General features: G+C 40.3%; 1 protein-coding gene across 14 annotated transcripts in view; it reads right to left on the bottom strand.

Annotated features, from left to right (window-relative positions):
- The window catches only part of ATXN1 (ataxin 1), a 356147-nt gene that overhangs the window by 301522 nt on the left and 34697 nt on the right, over window positions 1–19928 (bottom strand). For 8 of the 14 annotated variants that reach the window (XM_061592513.1, XM_061592471.1, XM_061592570.1 and 5 more), the window contains one exon: window positions 4576–4658. The exons of 4 other annotated variants lie outside the window; for them this stretch is intronic. The gene's annotated coding sequence lies outside the window, so the exon portion shown is untranslated. The remainder of the gene's footprint in view (window positions 1–4575; window positions 4659–19928) is intronic. 2 more of the 14 variants (XM_061592504.1, XM_061592489.1) reach the window with 1 other exon arrangement.

The following is a 19928-nucleotide window of genomic DNA, read 5'->3' as shown; positions in this document are numbered from 1 at the left end:
CTCAGTTTGGGTGGATGAGTTCTGCTGTGTAATGCATTCACAAATTAAATGTAAATGTCTTACATTCTCAAAATGAAAAATGGAAACAACAGCTGTCCAACTATGGTATCAAGAAAGAGATTATAGAATCAGAACATTTGCCTCCTCCCACTTCATTCTCTGTTGTTCCCTGCCCCCATTCTCGCCCTCATATTACTCTGTGGTTTGTATACTTGAGCAGATATTTTTCCAGTCAACAGATAAATTTAGATTTTAAAATTATCACCTTTCAGTACTTTCATTTTGACTTGCCATTTATTTCTGAAACTAGCATATGACAGTGAGTCAAAAACTGCCAGCATGCATTATTCTGGCCACAGTCCCAAATGGCAACAGACAAGCTAAATTACTTTTTTTTAAAATGAACGAACAGGTCATAAACTACAGAGCAACCCAGGAACAAAATTCTGGAGAGAAAAGGAATCTTGGAGCAAGTAGAGCTTCCTTCTGACAACTGGGTAGGTCTAACATCATAAACCCTTTATCAATCTACACTGATTTGTGGGGAGAACATCACCTTCACTGCCCCATCCTCTCAAACTGATCTGAGAAGAAGAGAACTCAGGAAGAACGAATGCTTTGGTCTTATGTCTTCCAGTGTGTGGTTTTAGGAAGGGTCAGAGACCCTTGTTTTCTAATGGCCATTTTTTGTTACTGTCACAACTGCATGTAAGCATCTGAGCAAACTCACCTGCAGAAGAGATGGCTGATGCCACGACAGAGGGGCACGAAGAAGGCAGCAGTTAGAGTGAGGTACACAAAGTAGCTTATGCTGAAGAAGTTTGAGAAACACAGGAAGAGGATGCAATTCCAAACCAAGGAAAGTTAGTTCTGTGTTTGATTACTTTGTTTGCCATATTCTAGACAAATCACTTTCCCTTCATGCCACATCACAGTTTAGATTATCTAAGAAGCCTTAACCCCTAACATGGATGTGTACAGAGAAATAAAAGAAAAATTGTGAGCATCACTAATTGCCCCCATTCTCAACTATGCAACATCCACACTATTGCTAATCTAAATGTTCAATACAGTAAGAAGGAAGAGGCAAAAGTGGCTAGAAGGCCCAGAGATATTTATTTATTTATTTATTGCATTTGTATACCACCCTATAGCCGAAGCTCACTGGGCGGTTTACAATTAAAAACATTGAAAGCAAATATACAAATTTAAAAACACATTTTTTAAAAAAGCAATTATTAAGTAACAACAGCCTTCCCATTAATATTGGTCCAAAACCAACTTCTCAGTCTGTGTAACAAGTACCAAAAATTGTCAAAAGTCACCCTCATTTTGCACATTCTAGAAAATACAGAGCATTACTGTACTAGGGCTCCAGTGGATTTATCACATTTCTGCTACCCATTTGCCTCATCAGTGTTTCCATAATGGAAAAACCCCACAGAGGTAATGTATCTGCATAAAGCAGAAAAATAAAGATATTGTGATTTATGTCCAAATTTTTACTGGGTCAATAAAATCTCATATTCTTTATCCATGATAAACAACAGTAGACAAGAAATTCCTGTCAATAAATATGAAGCTACTATTGACTCATGTATTAAAATTAATTTAAAATATGAACTAATAAATTCAATTTCTCTATAAGCTCAAAAAATCCAACATATCACAGATATCCTGGTAATCTATTACTTTTCTACATAAAATAAATCATTTATATATTGTACAATATTAGCAGTCTACTGTATCTGCTTAAGTATTTAACCACAAAAGAATATTAAGACTCAACTACATTTGAAGCAACTAAATTCTGAATTAGCCCTCCTCTTCTATAACAAATCTCACAAACATTAGTTTCCAAGTTCCCAGTCTATTTACATGCAGCAAAATCTACACTTGCATAGTTTCCCTAGGTTACAATATATACTGTACAAACCTATTTCCTACATAGAGTTTATCTCTCAAGCAGGAAAATAGTATGTATGGAGAGGCCTCATTAGCAATGCGATACACAATGACTCTTGTTTCTCACAAGCAGTCCCTTGCTTTGCTCAGGACAGCAAATATACTAGCTAGCCCTTGAAAATCAGAAAACTGCCTATTGTTTTGTCATTCATATTTCAAAGTAGTGAAACATTAAAGTTAATCTCTGAATAAATAGCTCTCTTTTACCCTAACAAAGAAACAACAAGAAGTACATACAGCAATCCAAACAGTCCTCATCTTTGAACTTATGGCAAGTTTACACAATCATTTTTGGCAGGAAAAGGCAACTACTTTGTAGCTTTTCCCTATCAGCCCACAAAAGACAAAGCTCTCTTATGTTGGCTCCTCTACACACTCAGGGTTTGTTTGTTTATTTATTTATTTTATTCCACTTCTTTGCTGTTTTCCAGGGCCAAGCCCTCACAAACCAATGTACAGAGAAATAAAAACAAAAGATCATCAAGGCAAAACATGAAGCATTGCAGGGATATAGACAAACAGAAGCATGAGAAATACTGAACTAGAAGCATCTAAACTCTTAAGGAAAGGCCATAACAAAAAAAACCAAGTTTTTAAGGCCTTCTTGAATAGCAAAAGAGACAGAACCAAGCAAACATTAACGGGAAGGGAGAGTACCGCAACTCCAGAGTAACCATGAAAAATTACTTGTCTCACTGCTTGTCAGCCTAACCAATTTCACCAGTGGGCACACAAGCACGGCCTCAGACACAGATCTTAAGATTGTGGGCAGGGTGATATAGGTGCAAGCAGTCCTGTAATTAACCCCATCCTTTAGATAATTCAGTGACTGCAACATGTTGAGAGCTTCTAACCCTATTACCAGCCCGGCACCTCCATTTTGCACAACAGTAGTTTCTGAGCTGTCTTCAGAGGTACCCCATATAAAGCACAATGCAATAATCCAGTTTGGGTCATATTTAAAGTAAGACTGAACTGAACATTTGACTTAAATGCAAATTCTATTAAAAATTGGAATGGTTGGGGACAAGGGGTAAAAGTTTGCAAATTGTTTATGGGGAAGAGTTTATGGGGAAGAGCATATCAACACTGGTGCCATTTTAACTTTTGTCCTCTTAAATTTCATTCTACTGCTGCCACAAATGGCAACAGTGGAAATCTTCTCAGCAGGTTCCTCACAGTTGTTGCCATTGTTTCCCATTCTGATGGTCCTTGGAATGTTGCTGTGTCACATAGAATAGTTCTGAGGGGGCTTCGGGCAGAAAACTGGTGGCTGCCATTCTCCACCCCAACCTCAGGAGCCCCTTCAGATTAGTATCATATTTTGATGTAGCATTCTTCTAATGTACATTGGAGAGTGTAAATATATGTCTGAGAGGAAGAAAAGGGTTTAGAAGCATTGTTGCTGTCAAAGTAAGTCTCGCCTCTGAAACATTTGCATACTCCACCTATGAAACATTGCCAAAATGGCCCCCAAATTTACCACTTAATAGGGGAAGTTACTTCTTGCAGCAGGACATTTAAAAAAAATTAGTTTAAAACTTGCCTAATTTGCTCGAGTTTGCTTTAACAAGAAAATAATGCTCTCCCCAAAGAAACTCACCTGGTACCCACTTTGCAATAATTTCAGTGCCAAGCAAAAACCTTTCTTTTCTCCCATGCTCTTTAACATATTTTGTTAAATTGTGTTTTAAACATTTTCTATGAGGTTTGTTCAATCCAATGAGGATTGTGCTTGATGAGAGGATTCTGTTGTTACTTCACTGGTTTACGAAGTTGTATTTTTTCTAGGCTGTATTTGTTTATTGCATGTTTTTAACTTAAGTCGCTTCCACAACCCACAGAGTGACCAGGGCATCAACAGGAACGCTGGCTATGGTATCTGGAAACGCCTTGAGAGCTCTCAGGAATCATCCAGATCAATCTACCTCTAAGGGCAGATTATTCTAACTGGTCCCTCACCTTTGCAGCAAGTCTAAATCTAACCGGAAAATGACCCGATCATGATAAAGGAGTGAAAGAAACCCACACACACCGCAACATACATCCAGATCAACATCCTCCCAATGATGAAATCATCAAATCCAGAGTGTGATCCTTGGGATCTATTTGCCCAAATACATATTAAAATAATCCCATGTTTAGTATGGCAAGCACAAAGTCTTGGCTTATCATAATGGTTTGTTTGGAACAAAACAAACCAGTCCATTGTTCTGACATAATGCCAAACAAAGGATCATGGTTTGTTTCCTCCCAGCAGTTACAGTGAGGAACAGAGATGATCCAATTTACTCATGTACAGTAAACCATGGTTTATGGTTTACTGTGACGTGCAAATGTGCTCTCTTATCTACTTGCTTTTGGGCCTCAAATCTATAACGCTCCCATTAGATCAGTGTTTCCCAACTAGTGGGCCACCAGATGTTGTTGGACCACAATTCCCATCTTTCCTGACCATTGGCAATGCTGGCTGAGGCTGATGGGAGTTGTGGTCCAACAACATTTGGTGGCCCACTAGTTGGGAAAGGCTGCATTAGATACAATCATTTTGCATTTTTTACTGCCATGTGAAAATCACTAGACACAAAAGACACAAAAACTCTTACTTACTTAATAAATACAAAGTTCTTTTCCTATTTTCTGTTGATGTAAAAATCCACTGAAACATCCAACCACTGTGCTATGGTTTTCTGCTGAGAAATAAAGAGACATCTTTATAAGATAGGAAAGGTGCAAACTTATAGACAAACAGGCAGACTAATGAATTCACAACTCCATTTTTTAAAAAATTAGAAAATGCCGCCCTCACCAATTGTAATTAAAAATTGTCTACAAGTCTTTTCACTGATTTTAGATTGGGGAGCGGGTATACAGTGTTTGCTTATACATTTGATGCAATGAATTTACTTTTTATGTAATGGTATTATTTTACTACTGAGTATTCCTAATATTGTTCTTGGTATCACTCAGTGATGAAAGGAGCAATATACCAAAATGCATTGGGCACATTATATTAAATTCTTTGAACATATTTTTGAGGTTCTGCCTCATCTTTTTTTTTTTTAAACTTCCATTCAGCTGTTCACCTGCTCATGTATGCCTGGACACACTCCTTCCTGTCTCCTCTCTTGCCATACCTTCCTCCTTGCCTTCTAGCCTTCATGCCAGAAGATGGCGAGAGGAACAAAGATATCTGCCTTTACTGTGGTGCATTTCCTTCTCCCTCTCTTGAACCTGGAAATTCAGGTAGAGCACTGGTGGCAACTGATCCTAATCGCATCCTGCTAGCACCACTGGAAGGATGACCAAAAGGACAAAATGCTTATTACCTCTCTCCTTAGATCAAAGACATTTGGGATTTTTTTGTTGGTTGCATTTATATCCCATCTTTTCTCCAAGGATCTCAAGGTGGCATACAAACATGGTTCTCCCCCTCCCAATTTTAACCTCACATCAACCCTGTGAGATAGGTTAGGCTGACAGTCAGTGACCGGCCCAAGGTTACCCAGTGAACTTCCTGGATGAGTGGGGATTTGAGCCTTGGTCTCCCACGTACCAGTCCAACACTCTAATCACTACACTACACTGGCTCTCAAGAAGTGGAGATTATTACTGCTGTCATGTGTGGCCATGGGCACAGGTCTCATCTATCTGCCTTAAGGGCTATTGGGCCTTTTAGGGTAGAAGATAGTCAGAGACCTGGGTACACAGACTGAAATGATCACGAGCAGACCCGGTTGAGCACTGTCAGCAGCCGTGGAATATCTGATGTAGTCTTTTTTTGTACTGAGGCACGCTGGCTTTCCTGTCTGTTTTTTCTCCAACCATAATCGTTCTACATGTACTATGATGATTAAGAGATGCAGTGAGATTTACTGTTCCAGTAGACTTTTCCCTTATAATGATGCAAATGAACTAAAGAACATGACCTCTTCACTAGTTTTGCTCTTTGTTGATTTGGTTGATAGTGTCTGGGAATCAAGAGTAAAGTGGATCATAGTTTTATACTGAGTGCTGTTAATCTTCCCTTTGCATAATACTGGTACACTCTAGCCCAAATACCAGAGACTTATTTGATGGATACATTTTCAAAAACTACTAAACATGTTGGAGTCTATTATGAAACAACAGCTTTGTAGCTCATGCACTATAATTATATATAGGTATTGTCATATGTTTCAATTCACATAACTACAAAATGTGGTGGGGAGGGTCCACAACGGGAGGGAAATCACCTAGCTATTTCATTCATTTTGTTTACGTAAAGCTATGTCACACTAAAAATGCCTGAATCCAGAATACATTTTGCACATTTATTGATTAAAATATTTGTATACTGCTATTTTGTTAAAAAATCAAAGCGGTTTACAAGTTAAAAAATAGAATAAAAACATTAAAAATACAATTTAAAAAGGTCAACTGTTGCAAAAAGAACATCATCTTAATTGCCTGTATAAGCCTGGAGGAACAGAAAGGTTTTCAGTAGGCATTTAAAAGTTAAAACGGAAGGTGCCTGCTGAATCTCTGTTGGCAGAACATTCCAGAGAACTAGGCTGATGACACCAAAGGCTCAATTTTGTGGCGATGTTAAATGAGCCTCTCCAACTCGGGGACATTGAGCTGTAATGATAAATGTTATTATATTTATTATTTATATGCAACCAGCCATGTAGGGAACAGTATAAAAACCAGAGACCAAGAAATGGTAAACACACTTTAAAATTGTCAAGCTCTATAAACATATATATTATTTATTTTAAGGATTTATGTGCCACTTTTCAAAAAACAAGTTATCCCAAAGCAACTTACGATCAATGTGATAAAAACAAACTAGCATCTAACAATTCTTTAAATCAAAAACAGCACCATAATTCCTAATCCACATCAGTAAGACAATGTTACAATTTAAAACAGAGAATAATGACAGTTTAAAAGTCCAGCCCATAATTTTAATCAAACACACATTAAAGCAAAATTAAAAGCAAACAAGGAAGTCAGAAGTGCCTCCCTTGGGAGGGAGTTCCATAGATATAAGGCCACCACTGAGAAGGCCCACTCTTTTGTTTCCTTAATCCAACTGGCTTTAACTGTGACGACTGCAAGAAGGGCCTTTGTGACCAATTTTAAGGCCTGGCCAGGTTCATAGAGGTGTAGGTGGCTCTTCAAGTAACCTGGTCTCAAATTGTTTTAAGTTGAGGCCAGAAGCAAGTAGATAACTGGTGCAACCAATATAAAATCAATTTAATGTGCTCCCAACACTTGGCCATCTTCAGAATCTCAGGCGCTACATCCGGCAACAGCTGAAGCTTCTGAACATTTTCAGAGGCAGCCCCACAAAGTTCATTACAGTAGTCTGTTATGGATGTAACCAGGGCACGAGTAATTGAGGCAAGATGTGCTGTTTCTGTATATGGTGGTGGCTGGCACAGCAGCCTAAACCAGTAAACATTTTAAAAATACTGCTGAAATGATCCAATTATTCCGTCCCTAACCCCTTTGCTAAAGAAAAAAGGTCTTACAGCATTTCCAGAAGACACTCAGACTTGGTCCTTGGAAAGCCTTAAGAGGAACAGAGTTCCAGGAACACAGAGGGATCTCTAAAGACCTCTCTGCTACCAGCACAACCTGTGTAATATTTATTTGTTTTGTTTTGTTTATTATTTGATTTATACCCCGCCCTTCATCCCAGCAGGAGCCCAAGGAGACAAACAAAAGCACTAAAAACGCTTTAAAACATCATAAAAACAGACTTTAAAATACATTAAAACAAAACATCTTTAAAAACATTGTTTAAAAAAAGCTTTCAACACATCTTTAAAAAAAGTTCAAAACATATCGTTTTCTTTAAAAAAAGTTTAAAAACATATTAAAAAGCAATTCCAACACAGAAGCAGACTGGTATAAGATCTCAACTTAAAAGGCTTCTTGAAAGAGGAAGGTCTTCAATATGCGCCGAAAAGATAACAGAGATGGCGCCTGTCTAATATTTAAAGGGAGGGAATTCCACAGGCTAGGTGCCACCACACTAAAGGTTCGTTTCCTATATTGTGCAGAACAGACCTCCTGATAAGATGGTATCTGCAGGAGGCCCCCACCTGCAGAGCGCAGGGATCAACTGGGTATATAACGGGTAAGACGGTCTTTCAGGTATCCTGGTCCCGAGCTGTATAGGGCTTTGTACACCAAAACTAGAACCTTGAACTTGGCCCGGTAGCAAATGAGCAGCCATTGCAGTTCTTTCAGCAGGGGGTGACATGTTGGCAATACCCTGCCCCATGAACAGTCTCGCTGCCACATTTTGCACCAGCTGCAGCTTCCGGACCAACCTCAAGGGCAGCCCTACACAGAATGCATTATAGTAATCCAGCCTGGAGGTTACCAGTACGTGGACAACAGTGGTCAGGTTATCCCGGTCTAGAAACGTCTGCAGCTGTCTTACCAGCCAAAGCTGGTAAAAGGCACCCCTAGCCACAGAGGTCACCTGGGCCTACAGAGAGAAAGATGGATCCAGGAGCACCTCCAGACTACGAACCTGCTCTTTCAGAAGGAGTACGATCCCATTCAAAGCAGGCAACTGACCTATTATCTGAACTTGGGAACCATCACCCACAGTGCCTCTGTCTTGCTAGGATTCAGAGTCAGTTTATTTGCCCTCATCCAGCCCACCACCGAGTCCAGGCAGCGGTCTAGGGCTTGCACGGCCTCTCCCGATTCAGATGTTACGGAGAAATAGAGCTGGGTATCGTCAGCATACTGGTGACACTTTGCCCCAAATCTCCTGATGACCACTCCCAAGGGCTTCATATAGATGTTAAACAGCATGGGGAACAAGATGGCACCCCTGCGGCACCCCACAGTACAACTGCCAGGGGGCCATGAGACAATCACCCAATGCTATTCTCCAAAAACTACTTTGGAGATAGGATGGGAACCACTGCAAAATAGTGCCTCCAATACCCATCTCACCAAGTCAGCCCAGAAGGATACCGTGGTCAATGGTATCAAAAGCCACTGAGAGATCAAGTAAGAATAACAGGGTCGCATTCCCCCTGTCCTTCTCCCATTAAAGGTCATCCATCAGGGCAACCAAGGCAGATTCAGTCCCATAACCAGGCCTGAACCTAGACTGGAATGGGTCAAGATACTCTGTTTCATCCAAGAGTACTTGCAATTGCTGCACCACAACCCTCTCAATCACCTTCGCTAAAAGGGGCGTATTTGCAACCAGCCAGTAGTTGTCATAAACCAATGGGTCCAGGGTGGCCTTTTTCAGGAGTGGTCGGATCACAGCCTCTTTCAAGGCACCTGGAACCACTCCCTCCCACAATGATGCGTTGACCACACCCTGGATCCACTCGGTCAACCCCCCTTGGCAAGCTTTAATAAGTCAAGAAGGGCAAGGGTCGAGAGGACACATTGCTAGCCGCACAGTCACAAGCACCTTATCTACCCTCATCAGGCCGCATCAACTGAAACTATTCCTAAGTGTCCTGCCCAGAGTTTGACACAATTCTTGCTTTATTAGAGTCATGCTCATAGGCACATGTTACCAAATTCTTCCGAGCTACACCGCAAGTGGATTGGACTGTGAAAGACCAAGCCAAATGGTGTTTGCATTTTGACAAATTTGTAGGGCAGTACAATATCTCAGAGAGGAGGTCAGGTCTCCTGCTCCCCTGGTGCATTCACTATAGCTGCCCAATTTCCCTGCTTTTTAAAGTTTGATAGAAATATCTGTAGGCTATAGATACGTTGTTCAACTGCAAGGTTTTTTGCCTATTAGTGAACAGACATACATTTTTACTTCCTTTAACCAGAATGATGCATCATTGTACTATAAAGCCCCATGTTCCCCCCAACCCCCGAAAAAGTACAGCTTCAAAGCTTCAACAGAATCTTAATCTGGTCTGACTACTGCAATTTTATTTACCTGGGAGTAGGGATGGGCGAGAAATTTAATTTAGTTCACATTTAAAGCTGAATTTATCAAATTCGCACTTTCCGAAACATGAAAACCAAAACATAGCCATCCTTCAAAATTCACTCTTATCCAAATGTTGCAATGCAATTCTCCAACTAAGCAATGTTTACAAAAAATACATGAAAGTGTGCACAAAATTAATATATTGGTGAAAATAACACACAAAAATGCATTATATTAGAATAACCTGCTTGCAAAAATGTGCACATTAGTCAAAACTACATACAAAAATTGAGAAATCTGCACTAAGATGCTGAAGAATTTTCATGATATTAAAAAATCAGCAAATTGCTGCAGAAATGTAGTGAACCAAATTTAAGATTAGAAAAATGAGAAACAGAAAACTGAAACTGACAGATGATTCCATCTCTACCTAGGCATAAGCCCCATTAAATATGAAAAGACTTACTTCTGAGTAGATTTGTATACATTGTACTATAAGTTAACTGTACAGTCAATTTTTATGAGTGCCCAGGTGTGTATTCATAGGGGCACACTCCAGGACTCTGTTCCACTATTTTTTTGGCAGGTAGAGCCCTCCTGGGGTCCCTCTGTCTCTACAGCCACAGCCAATCAGCTCAACTGATCTTCCCTCACTGCTGCTGACAAAAGAGAAGGGGAAGGGAGAGCCACTGGAGCTTAAATAAGGTCCAGCCTACCCCTTCTCTTGATGAATTCACACCATGTACTCCTTGCTCGCTGGGATGCCATTCTGTTCAGCTCTCTGTATGGCAGGAACTACTGTGTTGGCCAGAAGGAAGGAAGGGGAGGCGGAGGCAGCTGTGTGCACATGCACTGCAGGCTCGTAAGTTGGTGGTGCACAGACCAGCCATTTAATATTTTTAAATTAATACATGTTTCCTCTCTTGGCTCTTTGTGATCCCCCCCGGGGGGTGATTTTCTGACCTCCAGGTTGGGAACCACCAGTTTAGATGGTAGCAAAATCCAATCCATCTAATTTGACACCTTCCTTAGAATTATTGCTTTCACATAAAACAATCCCGAGCAATCCCTAGTATTCTACTGATTTTGTAATGTATGAACCTCAGTTTGTGGCCATGAGATTCAGCAACAATACAGTTTTATTTATTGGGTGTAGGTAGATTCACTCAACCGCTGAAGTCCCAATATGGCAAGTTGTGATCTTGCCACATGTTGGCATGTTCATAGGAAACTAAAATAGTTTTAATTTAATATAGTCCTATGAAGTATGCAAAGATGCAAATTCTGAAATGAACTTCCTCAAAAATAGCTTGATAGTATTTGGGGTTCATCTATGTTTTTGAAGTAGAAGTAGAAGGGGTGGGAAATTGTTTGGTTATGAAGGTTATTATCTGATGAGAAAGAAATTAACCAAGCAGTGTTCTAAGAACTAGAAAACCATCAGAAGGATTAAATTCAAGAACAGACTTTTACAGAAAAACAAATTATAGAAAAACAATTAAGTGCTTGAAATAACCATAAGTAACACTGCTTCCACAATAATTCAGTGACTTACAAGACATGACTGCATAATAAAATACAAAAATTCAGTTACTGCCTAGCTGCAGAATGTTTTCAAAACTACACAAAGTGTAGTTCGAGTATGAAGATAGTGCTTTATCTCTGAATGTATCTGATTAAGAAACTATCATTTTATTGAAGTTACACATGCAAGCAGGAACACGGGAAACTGAAATTCAGCTTGAGCAACTTTATGCTAGAACTACTTTTCATTCAACAATGCAGACACTTTTTTTTACATTTATAGCCCAATAAAATGTTTTTTCTCTCATGCTATCTGTCCCAACACCACCATTCTACTCCCACAATAGTTTCAGTATTACTTCAGTTCCGTTAACATTCACGCAGCTCAGCTAACATTTAACCACTCCTGTTTTGCACCAATTTGACCTCAATATATACTGTTAAGAAAAATTACACTCATTTGTAATGTATGAAAACAGAGCATGGGACTTGTTGCATTTATAAACGGCCCCTATAACCAGCTAGAAAGTTACCATCCTTGGATATCATCCCTGGCAAGTTACTGTCCCAGTTACCCTGGAATACAGAAGACTATACAGCCAGATCCTCCAAAAGTTACTGAGCTGGAGTTACAATTTTTTTCAGAGAAATCTCATCATGATGTGAAAAATCCTTGCCCCCCCCCATATATCAAAATATTTGTAACCACTGAAAAAGCTCATAATTTATATTCTGTAAAGATGTGAGCATGCAACAACAGGCAGTATTATTAATTGCGAAAATTTTCCGCCTGGAGTAATAAACCCCCTGCCACAACTACAATATATATATCTCCAAGAGCAAAATTTGTTAGGCCCTAATTCTTTATTTTATTCCATTATATAAGCCATCAGATCTGGGCATTCAGGAAAAATGGCTTTGGCATAAACAACCTTTTTGGGGGAGGTGGAGGAAAAATAGAATGGGAAGATGAAATCCTTCTATATTGCAAGCTTGAATTGTAGGTTATAAAAATAGACACAGATGGGGAAAGCAAATGCTGATAAAATACTATAGATTTGCAAACAAAAAATAAGCAACATACAAACAAACAAAATTTGGAAAGACCTGCAACACATTCATTAATTTTAACACAGAAAATTTCAAAAGGATTACTTTTAAAGTTTAAGCACCAATTCAAAATATAAAGTATTTTAGCTGTGCCACGTTTTGTAACTATCATGACAACCTGTGTCAGTGAGCTCCAAATTAAACACCTTGAGACATTTTCATTCATTGCAGCTACTGTCACAGGCTCAGTTCATCTTCTTTCTTAATCATTTTTGCATAACATTGATTTTCCGTTTTATGCATACAGTACTCTGCCTGTTCCCACCGATTACACACAATGCTTTGTAAACCTGAGAATGAATTTCATTCATCATCCTTAGTCGGCAGGGGGTGAAACTCTCTATAATGATAGAGACAAACTCTACTAAATATGCCAACTTCTAAAGTTTTTAATAAGATGGGATTTTTCCCTGAGGCCATGAACAACTTACTTCACACCAAACGTAATTAGCCAGGAGAACCATCTGCCTAGCCTGTGGCAATAATGGATTATCTGTAACTCAAGATCCCCAAATCAAGTGCTGGAAAATATACTCAGCTGGAAAATACAAGCACAATATAGGAATAACTAGCCAGTTCTATACCCTGTGTAACACTCTTATGAACTCCAGACTCAGTCATCATAATGGTCCCCTTATGGGTTTTAAATTTTAAAATTGGAGTCTATGAATTATCTAGTACAAGCAAGCAGTTAACTACCCTATGACTAAGGGTTTGCTAGTGCACTGCAATCCACAGAAGCATAACTACTATAAGTAAATGCTAACTAATTAGATTCTCACTTCTGACTCACTTCTGCACTAGCAACTTAAACCTACAGTAGGGCCCCACTTTACGGTGTTCCGCTTTAAGGCGTTCCGCTGATGCGGCGGCTTTCATTTTCAATTTTAAAGGTATTTTTTGCTCTTTTGCGATGTTTTGCGCCGTTTTCGCGTCATTTTCACGTGACGCAGCCCATTATAGTGAATGGAGTTCTGCTTTACGGCGGGGGTCCGGAACGGAACCCGCCATATAAGCGGGGCCCGCCTGTATTTTCTTTTAGAGAACAATGAAAGAATCAAACCTTTGTCCAGTAGAAATTGTGACAGTGTGTCTCTTAGTGGCTGGAATGTAATTGCATCAAGAAGCAATATTTCATAAATACAAAAAAAATGTTGTAATAGGCCAGGAGACACAACCACTTGGGAAATGATACTGGTTGTGCAGTACATTGCATGTTTTGTGAAGAAAGCATTCTACTGTTAGAATTATAACTGCTCATCATCTATTATGATGAAAGGAAGTACTAATATACTCTTAGACAAGAGCAGAGATCTGAAGTTAAACGCCAACGTTTTTAAACAAAGTAACTAATACAACCCAATAAAGCAATTACATTTGATTTATGAAAGCACATAATCAACCCCTTGTCTCACCCTGTGTACTAATATTTAGTATTAATCACAGAAGGATGTAAAGGCAAACACTACTAACACACAACCTATTAGGGAACAGTAGGGACAAGACAGTTGGGACTCAAGTCCAGAAAGAGGCAAAGAGACCTGTATAAATAGAAGCTGGCAATGTTACAGTGAAAGCAATTCATGGCACAACACTGTCATAAAGTAAAACTGTCTCTGCTTTTCCTAAGAGGAAAAGCCTCAAGTATGCTTCCTCCCAAGTTAGGAAATAGTAAAGATATTACAAAAGATTGATTATATTTTAACTTTCTTTTTGCTGTGTACTTATGTTTTAAAGTCTAGATTATTTCTTTCATAATACTGAATGTTTGCAAAATTGTTTGTTTTTGTCTTTTTTGAATGCATTGGTTGTTTTGTAAACTGACTTCTTTCCCCGACCTCAGTGTTTTGTATTTTGATATTTTGAATGTTTGTTGTAAGCCGCTTTGGGCACAGCTCATTGTGGAAAGGCAGCGTATAAATAAACTCAGTCAATCAATCAATCAACTTTTACCTTGTTATTCATGGCATCCAATTTAACTGATTATACAAGAAGTGCACGCTTGTGATTTTGCAGAATGTTTCTCTTAAGCAAGATGCAAGAAAAGGGGGCAATATCCAACAGTATCTGCCCACCAACGGTATGGATATCATTTGTGGAGCCAACACACACACCCTAGTGTCACACACACACACACACTTTGCTCAAAGGATGAGGGACCCTCTGGAGTAGATTTGGGGGGCATACACGGCCAGTTGTCACACAACGTTGGATAATTGTCCACTGTACTGCAGTGTGTGTGTGTGTGTGTGTATATATATATATATATGGGCATTTTAGGAAATGGTTTCAAGTGCACACAGTGCTAAGTTAAACTGTACAGTAAGCAATTTTGCAAGGGGAAATTGTGTACTGCTACAAGCAGCATAACTGGAACTCAAGGTATACTTGCATTCTTAAGATAAGAGTATTAATAGTGTCTGGAACAGAGTTATAGGGAAAGGAAAGCCCAAAGTGTAAAAAGTATTTCTACAGGCAAAAAAAATCTTTCATAAACAGGGCCAGCACAAAGCCTGCCTGGGCCCACCCGCACCTATCTCTCCCGCTGCAGTAAATGCTGGCTGCGCTGCATGCACATGCCTACCATCAACCAAGATGGCAGCCGAGTCTTCTCTAAGGGGCTGATGCCTCCGCCACCATCTTGACTGATGGCACGCATGCATGTATGTGTGCATGCCTGCCTGCCATCAACCAAGATGGTGGCAGAGGCATCAGCTCCTTAGGGAAGTCTCAGCCGCCATTGTGGTTGATGGCAGGCATGCACACAGCATGGCCAGCATTCAACCCAGAGGGGGCGTGCAGGCGGGAGTCACAGGCCTGTACGGTTCTAGGGGGTGTGCCTGGGAGCTCCTTCTCTGCAATCCGCGGCAGGGTTGGGAGCCGACGCTGTCATGGATCGCAGAAAGGGAGACCCACCCACCTACCCACACACACACACACGAGGGGCCCTTCAAGGGCCCTCGGCCAGGACCCAACCTGACCACCCTCTGGTGCCAGCCCTTTTCACAAACAACTCCTTACTCTTAGACTTAAAAAGAAGCACTCATAGGAACATAGCAAGCTGCCTTATACCTAGTGAGACTATTGGTCTACCAACCTCAGTAATGTCTGCATTGACTGGCAGTAGCTCTCCAGGGTTTCAGATGGGGGACCTTCCCAGCCCTACTGGGAGATGCTGGCAACTGAGCTTGGAACCTTCTGCATGCAAAGCAGATGCGCTACCTCTAAGTAAGAGCAAATACACTTTACTAGCTAGAGCTGTGTTGGACATTATAACTCGCACACACAGACCCAAGGACTCCAGCATGGCTTGAGAAATCTTACAGTCTTCCATTCAGCAAATGCCTTATTTCCAACAAAATGTCATGAACTCTGTCCATTGGCTTTGTGGCAAACTCCTGTGTTATTTATTAATATATCACCAGGTATCTTTTCAATTAATCAAAAGTGTACTATGTTGACATTATGCAAGGGTCAAAGAAAAGCTGAGCAAAAGGGTAAAAGTGCACTGGCGGAGTACACATTGCAATTGATATAGGGATGCTACCAAAAACAGTTGAATTATGGCAAATGATTCTAGCCCTAGAGATGTAGATGCATCTACCAACCACACAGATTTCTCTATCATGTTGCCAGTGCCCATCCACCCCCACTCCTGGATTCTGCGAGGAATGTGAAGTAGGGATATAGAGAAGATTCAACATGTTATATCAAATATCTCTTTCACATCAATTGTAATATGTGCTCCAATGTACTAGTACTTGAAAGAGCACCTTCCCCAGTTCCTTCCAACCCAGACTTTGCAATCAGTTTGAGAGGCCCTGTTTGTGGTTACATCAGTGGTGAAGAGGAGGATGGTCACACAAGACAGGGCATTCTGGTGGCAGGGTCCACCTATGGAATTTCCTCCCAGGTAAAATCAGATTGTCCCTCACTCAAGCTATGTTCAGACATAACTTGAAAACTTACCCATTTGTCCAAGCCTGTGGAACACTATTGGTGTTGGATCAATATTTACTACTATTTTTATTTATGAGGATCTGTTTAATGTTTTAAATGTTTTTATGGTTAGTGTAGTGTTGGCAGCTGTTAGCTGGTCTGTGTTACCATTTGGGAGGAAGGGCAGGATAACGGATAAATACATTGCTTCATATCACACAGTGAGGAAGTTATGTCATGGTCTACAATATATGGGTTGTATCCAATGCTAGTCCTACTCAAGAGTAGACCCATTGAAACCAATGAACATGACAAATGTAGCTCCATTAATTTCAATAGGTCTCATTTTTAATGAGTAAAACTTAGTTGCACACAATCCTGTGTTTGTTATTCTTAACTACGAGGGGCTTCAACATCTTTCATTTATTCCCCCCCCAATACCCCAATAATCACAGGAACTGTAGTCTCCTTGACTGGCCTTGCTTTCAGAGTATAGTTGGAAGACAAAATGGAAGAATGCAGTTCATGGGACAGGAATATTTATTTAATATTATTTAGTACAATAGGGCCCCACTCATACGGCGGGTTATGTTCTGGACCCCCGCTGTAAAGCGAAAACCGCTGTAAAGCGGAACTCATTGAATGGAATGGCGCACGATGCCTGAAAACTGCAGTAAAAGCGGAACAAGTGCCGTATGAGTGGGGCTTTAGTCTAATTGCATCTAATTGAGACCACTGTATTAGCGAAGCGCCGTAAAGCAGGGCCCTACTGTATACATTATGGCCAGGCTAGAGACCTTTTGCCAAGGCAAGGATCTCACTACCATGTGCAGCTAAATTCACAGGGAGGACATTCTATCCCACAGACAAGAACTATAGCATGTGGCTACCTTTAATCAAGACTAACGTATACTATGGCACACATAAATACTCTTTGAAAACTGGGATATATGGACAAAGCTTTCCCATTTTTGAATGGTATACTCTGCTGTTCCCCCTAAAAACAACCCCAGATGGCTTTAAGTGTCACGTGGAAGGTGCTTAAAACTTACAAAGCAGTGTTTCTAACCATGCAGGGAGACAGCCATCTCACCATACCTCCCCACCTCACTTTGCTGTTGCAAGAATGTGGAAACGATCACCCCATTATGATGACTGGAGGCTACAGACAACCAGATTTTAGACAAACCCAGCACAAAACCATCTTTTAGTTGGCAGTCAAGCAGCAAATGTTCATTTAGATTTGTCTTTTTTAAAAAAAAAAACCTACATTTTAATAGGGGGACAGGGGTGTATTTTATCACCCTATTTGTTTATACGCAGAACGTATCATACAGAAAGCGGGATTGGACCAAGACTGAGGTGTGAAAATTGCAGGGAGAAATATCAATAATTTAAGATATGCAAACGATACCATACTACTAGCAGAGACCAGTGATTTGAAACGAATGCTGATGAAAGTTAAAGAGGAAAGCACAAAAGCAGGACTACAGCTGAACATCAGAAAGACTAAAGTAATGACAACAGAAGATTTATGCAACTTTACAGTTGACAATGAGGACACTGAACTTGTCTAGAATTATCAATACCACGGCACAGTCATTAACCAAAATGGAAACGATTGTCAAGAAATCAGAAGAAGGCTAGGACTGAGGAGGGCAGCTATGAGAGAACTAGAAAAGATCCTCAAACGCAAAGATGTATCACTGAACACTTAAGTCAGGATCATTCAGACCACGGCATTCCCAATCTCTATGTATGGATGTGAAAGTTGGACAGTGAAAAAAGTGGATAAGAGAAAAATCAACTCATTTGAAATGTGGTGCTGGAGGAGAGCTTTGCGGATACTATGGACTGTAAAAAAGACAAATAGTTGGGTGTCAGAACAAATTAAACCAGAACTATGACTAGAAGCTAAAATGATGAAACTGAGGTTATCCTACTTTGGACACATCATGAGAAGACATGATTCACTAGAAAAGACAATAATGCTGGGAAAAACAGAAGGGAGCAGAAAAAGAGGAAGGCCAAACAAGATGGATTGATTCCATAAAGGAAGCCACAGACCTGAACTTACAAGATCTGAACAGGGTGGTTCATGACAGGTGCTACTGGAGGTCGTGATTCATAGGGTCACCATAAGTCATAATAGACTTGAAGGCACATTAACAACAACAGCATATTTTATAAACAAAAAAGAACCATACAGTCACAGCAGAATTTCCTTTCACCATCACCCCACTGAAGGTTTTTTAATGACACAAGGCAAGAGTGTAGCCTTAGTGCTTTTTCTGTTTTTGTTTTTTACTGCAGCTTGTAGTTCTGTAAAGGCAAGAATAAACTAGACAAGGGGAGAAAGCACCTGTCACTCCTGCCCTTCTTCAATATAAGTAATTGCCTAATGAAAAACTTTGAAGAGAGAAATGCAACCAGAGCAGCCTCTTCAGGATTGGAAGATATCTTTTACTCAGAGCTTGGAAAATTACTTTTAAAAAAGTAATAAATTACAATTACAATTACATGGCCCCCAAAAGTAGTAATTGCCCTCACAGTTACAATAGCTCTGAAAGTAACTGATTCCTTTTTCTAAAAAGCAACCACTACAATTACATTTGTTACTTTTTAAAAAACCGCCTACAAGGTGCTGGCCTTGGCTGCTGCACATCTAAATAGCCTAAAACAACATTAAAATAAATACACAGATACAGAGGTAGTAGAATAATTCTTTTTATCCATGATAGCAATGGTGGTATCTCCGCTGGTAAGGGAGGTGGGGAGGGAGGCAGAGGCCACAGCTCAGATCTTTGCATGTCAAACCATGTGCCGCCACCCCCCTCAGCCAGCAAGCATAATCTCTTTCACTTAACCACCTCCCGGACCCTGCCCTGCCACCAACTAAGGGACACTCACCCAAGCAAACATTTTCCCGAGATGCAAAAAAGTTAAAATAGTGCAAATGCAGCACAGTAGCCAGAGAGGGTGGTGGAGGCCACTTTGTGTCCCAAGTGCAAACACAGTATTCACATACACACATTGTGTCATCTTTCACCTCCACAATTCTTTATCTCCATCCTGCTGCTGCCTCCTTCTCCTCCTTTATCCATGTTCTTGCCCTCCGGCTCCTTTCTCCCTCCATCCCATTCTTCACCACCACCATCCATTTTTTAAAAAATTGTTTTCTCCACTCCATTCCGTCTCACTCTCCACCTCCTCCCTCCCTCGTCACCTCCTACCCATCCAGACAGCATGAGGGAAGACCGACGCTGCACAGATGCCCAGTTTGAGGCACATGGTTTTCTTCCACAAATCAGAGGAGCACAAGACTTCCCATGCTTCCTCCCTCCCAGTAAAGCCCCAAAGTAATGCTGGAAACATTACAATTACTCCATAAAAGCAATAAAATTACTCCTAGTTCTATTACAATCAAAATGTAAAGGAATTACCCACTCGTTCCTCAAAAAATTAA

The sequence above is a fragment of the Rhineura floridana genome, chromosome 1 (assembly GCF_030035675.1).
Source record: "Rhineura floridana isolate rRhiFlo1 chromosome 1, rRhiFlo1.hap2, whole genome shotgun sequence".
Classification (NCBI taxonomy): domain Eukaryota; kingdom Metazoa; phylum Chordata; class Lepidosauria; order Squamata; family Rhineuridae; genus Rhineura; species Rhineura floridana.
Note: the sequence above shows the minus strand (reverse complement) of the source record. Positions and strands in the feature narration are given on the sequence as shown.